Consider the following 5001-nt stretch of genomic DNA (forward strand, 5'->3'; position numbering starts at 1 on the left):
GCATGGAATGTTTTTCCGTTTATTTGTGTTGTCTCTGATTTCTTTCAGCAGTGTTTTGTAGTTCTTCTTGTAGATATCTTTCACCTCCTTGGTTAAATGTGTTCTTAGGTATTTCAGTTTTTTTGTGTGTGGCTACTGTAAATGGGATTGTATTCTCGATTTGACTCTTAGCTTGAATGTTATTGATGTATAGAAATGCTACTGATTTTTGTACATTGATTTTGTATCCTGAAACTTTACTAAAGGCATTTATCAGTTATAGGAGCTTTTGGTGGAGTCTTTAGGGATTTCTAGGTATAGAATCATATCATCAGTGAAAGAGATAGTTTGACTTCTTCCTTTCCTATCTGAATTCATTTTATTTCTTTCTCTTGCCTGATTGCACTGGCTAGAACTTCCAGTACTATACTGAATAGGAGTGGTGGGAGAGGGCATCTTTTTCTTGTTCCAGTTATCAAGGGTAATGGTTCCAGCTTTTGCCTGTTCAGTATGGTGTTGGCAGTGGGTTTTTCATAGATGGCTCCTATTATTTTGAGATATGTTCCTTTTATGCCTAGTCTGTGAGGGTTTTTATCATCAATGAATTTTGGATTTTATTGTACACTTTTGCTGCATCTATTGAGGTAATCATATGGCTTTTTCTTTTAATTCTGTTTATGTGGTAAATTACATTTATTGATTGCATATATCGAACCAGCTGTACATCCCAGGAATAAAGCCTACTTGATCAGGGTGTGTTAACTTTTTGATACGCTACTGGATTTAATTTGCTAGTATTTTGTTGGGGAATTTTGCATCTATGTTCATCAGGAATATTAGCCTGAAGTTTTCTTATTTCATTGTGTCTGTGCCAGATTTTGGTATCAGGCTGATGCTGGCTTCATAGAATGAGTTAGAGAGGAACCCCTCCTCCTCAATTTTTTTGGAATAGTTTCAGTAGGATTGATAACAGTTCTTTGTATAGCTGATGGAATATGTCTGTGACTCCATCTAGTCCAGGAAGTTAACAAAGCTGGAGGCATTATGCTACCTGACTTCAAATTATGCTATAAGGCTACAGTAAGCAAAACATCATGGTACTGGCACAAAAAAGACACCTACACCAATGGAACAGAATAAAAAACCCAGAAATAAAGCTGAACACCTGCGACCATCTGATCTTTGACAAAGCCAACACAAGTAAGCAATGGGGAAAGGAATCCCTATTCAATAAGTGATGCTGGGATAGCTGGCTAGCCATGTGCAGAAAAATGAAACTGGATGCCTACCTTTCACCATGTAAAAAAATTAACTCAAGATGGGTTAAAGATTTAAAAATAAGACCTCAAGCTATAAAAATCCTAGAAGAAAACCTAGGAGGTACCCTTCTCTATATCAGCCTTGGCAAATAATTTTTGGCAAAGCCCCCAAAAGCAATTGCAAGAAAACCAAAGGTTGACAAGTAGAACCTAATGAAAATAAATAGTTTCTGCACAGCAAAATAACTATTGACAGAGTAAACAGACAACCTACTGAATGGAAGAAAGCATTTGCAAACTATGCCTCTGATAAAGGTCTAATATTTAGAATCTATAGGAATTTAAACAGATCAACAATCAAAAACAACCCTATTAAAAATGGGCAAAGGACATGAACACATTTCTCAAAAGAAGACACACAATGCCAATGAGCATGTGAAAAAATGTTTAACATCACTAATCACTAGGGAAATGAAAATCAAAACCTCAATGGGATACCATCTCACACCAGTCACAATGGCTATTACTAAACACTCAAAAAACCACAGATGCTGGTGAGGCTGCAGAGGAAAGGGAACACTTATACACTGTTAGTGGAAATGTAAATTAGTTCAGCCACTGTGGAAAGCAGTTTGGAGATTTCTCAAAGAACTCAAGACTGAACTACCCTTCAACTCAGCAATCCCCTTCCTGAGTATATACCCAAAAGAAAATAAGTTACTCTACCAAAGAGGTACATGCATGCATATGTTCATTGCAGCACCATTCATAGTAGCAAAGACATGGAATCAACTTAGGCACCCATCACAGTGGATGGGATAAAGAAAATGTGCCACATACATACCATGGAACAGTATGTAGCTGTAAAAAAGAATGAAATCTCATCCTTTGCAGCAACATGAATGCAGCTGAAGGCCATTATCATAAACAAATTAACACAGGAACAGAAAATCAAATATTGCATGTTCTCACTCGTAAGTTAGAGCTAAACATTGGGTACTCAGGGACATAAAGATGGGACCAAGAAACACTCTGGCCTACTTGAAGGACGAGGGAGATGGGTTGAAAAACTACCTATTGGGTACTGTTCTCAGCACTTGGGTGATGGGATCAATCATACCCCAAACCTCAGAATCATGCAATATGGTCATACAATATGACCAGGTAACAAACCTGCACACGTACCCCCTGTTTCTAAAATAAAAGTTGAAATCATTAAAAAATAAAATAAAAAAATGAAGTCATTGGCCTTTATATTTACCAAGATTCTTTTACTTGAAACATGTTTATTATTGAAAGTTAAAGACTATGAGTGTATTCTTATTTCATATGTTAATTTGCAAATAGAATTAATGGTAGGTGTGAATTTTGTAATCTGATTATTGGGCTCATATCCTACCTTCACATTTTTAGCAAGTAACATTGAGATTGATCTGAGACTTGAAACAATGCTCTCAATATTTGAGAACATATTTGCATGTAAAATGCCGACTAGGACCATTTTATTATAAAGTTATGTCTCTAATAATTCAAAATGTGCTATTAATTAGTTTTAAAATTTGGGACTAGCAAAGTCAGGACTGAACATATCAAGGTATCAAATACTTTACTGTCAGTCTACCTCATAACTTCTAACTCCACCTCTGGCTTTGTCTGACATCAGGGTCAGACTCTTACTGACATTTGTGAAGGATAGAAAGTGGCTTCATTAAAATCTTCAAAGGAAACCAGAGTAAAATAAGAGACAAAGGGGTCCTTAAGAGAAAAGAATTACCGCAACAAATGAAAGAGTCTGTCACAATGGGAAGAGAGAATTGATGTAGGGTACAAATGTGAGGCTGCTTTTAAATTTACACAGCTCAGACTTCTGTGGTCACTTATGACCCTGGAAAAGAGATAGTTAACGTGTGGAAGTTAAAAGCAATTTATTACTATGAGCCCAAACATTTCTGCTGTCAGATTCCTTCTTCCTTCTCATGGAAGTGATGAAAATATGGACATCATTTCTCTACCAGTCAGAGAGAGGTGAGGACTGGAGGTCAAGGTTGGGTTAACACCAATGTATTGGTGACCAGAATAAAGTATCAGGTGGCGTTTATGACAGGAACTTGGAGGCAGGTAGGATGTCATCCCAAGCATCAGAATTTGAGAAGATAGACACTCCCAATGATGTCAAAGGCCATTGACACCATGTGGGTTCTATGCCAAGCAGAATTAGCTAAGAGGAATGTAAAGTGCCAGAGCATAAGGATAGCAGAGACACAGGAAACTGTGTAAATTTTATGTGAGATAGTCCCCATCCACTTTGGAGTATCTAAGAGACATCAGAAAGGATAGAAGCCTTGCCATTTGGTAGAACTGTTAATCTAGTGGCGTTGGCAAAAAGGATTGAAGTAGCTATACTTAAGATCCACAAGCAGGTTGTAACTAGAGAGTCACTTGAGTTAAACTATATTTTATACAATGAATTTTAAAAATCCTACTAATTTGGTTGATGAGATAATCATTTATGTAGAAAAAAAACAATCATTAACCAAAATTGGAAGAGCAGTTTCTTTCATATTACAGACACAATTTACTATTTTACAGTTTGTAGCTTTGGTCCTTATTTCAAAACCTGGGGTCCCAGATTAATCAAAGAGTCTGACATCAGGTGCTCCTTGTGGCTATTGATCACCCACATCCCATATTTTAGCCATATACCTCTAATATATCTTTTTTTCAGGAAGAATAAGGTGGAATAATCAGGATATTGTAAGTTGTGATTACCCAGAGACTTTAATCATGTATCATGTGAACTCCAATTATCATGTTCTAATCTGCCCTTCAAAAGGAGAAACAGATAAGAATTATTCCACCTGACCCTAACTCCAAGATATTGTTATGGTATCTTTGTTACATTTATTCCTGCTCTCTGTCTTGATTTTCTTTATTTAGTTTGGCAAGCTTCTGCTCTTTGGCTATCTTGCTGCCATTTCCCTTTGAACAGATCAAGGGTTCTACACAGACATTGGATACATGCTATGTACAAGTTTGCTTTGTGTTCTTGTCTTGTTATTTAACCATTTAACAGAAGGGCCTGTTTAGCGCTACATGTGCAACTTTGAAAGAGTTTAATTTACTTACATGCATTTTGAAGTTCTGAAAAATTGCTGTTGTGCTCATTTGATTTTTTTTCTATTTAGGGTTCTCCCCTTCTTTTGTGTTTAGAGGAAAGATAAATTGAAGGAAGATAGAGGGAAGGAGAAGAAACCATTTCTTTTTCAGTCTCCATTTGAGAATTTAAGAAGAAACATCAAAGAAACTAATTATACATTTTAATAAAAATGAGCAGATTCAACTCATGGGGAATAACGATATGTAAAAATACATTTGAGTTTTAACTTCAAAGTAGAAGTTAAAGGGGTTACTAAATGGTTCCAACTTTTTTGTAGCTAGATTTGACAGATATTTTAGGGGTTTTCAATAGGGGGTTACTAAATGGTTCCAACTTTTTTTGTAGCTAGATTTGACAAATATTTATTGAGGGATTACTCTGGCCTTCAGATGCAATGAAATAAAATCACCGAACATCCCTGGGGGTTATTACTTAATCTCACTTTTAAGATGAAGAAACTAAGGTAAAATTTAGTGTGACTAGTAAGTGGCAGAATCAGGATTAGAGCTCAGGCTTACACATTACTCTTCCATTGTGCCCCAAACCAATGCTTCTCTGTTTTGTGTTGCTATAACATGCTACTGCACACTAAATAATTTATAGACA

At 36.2% G+C, this 5001-nt stretch overlaps 1 non-coding gene across 1 annotated transcript; it reads right to left on the reverse strand.

The window, feature by feature from the left end:
- Positions 1 to 3968: 3968 nt before the first annotated feature.
- LOC112619908 lies at positions 3969 to 4103 on the reverse strand. The gene has a single exon (XR_003118386.1). It is a non-coding gene; the product is annotated as a U8 small nucleolar RNA (small nucleolar RNA).
- Between the last annotated feature and the right edge of the window lie 898 nt (positions 4104 to 5001).

Source organism: Theropithecus gelada, chromosome 2 (assembly GCF_003255815.1).
Source record: "Theropithecus gelada isolate Dixy chromosome 2, Tgel_1.0, whole genome shotgun sequence".
Lineage (NCBI taxonomy): Eukaryota > Metazoa > Chordata > Mammalia > Primates > Cercopithecidae > Theropithecus > Theropithecus gelada.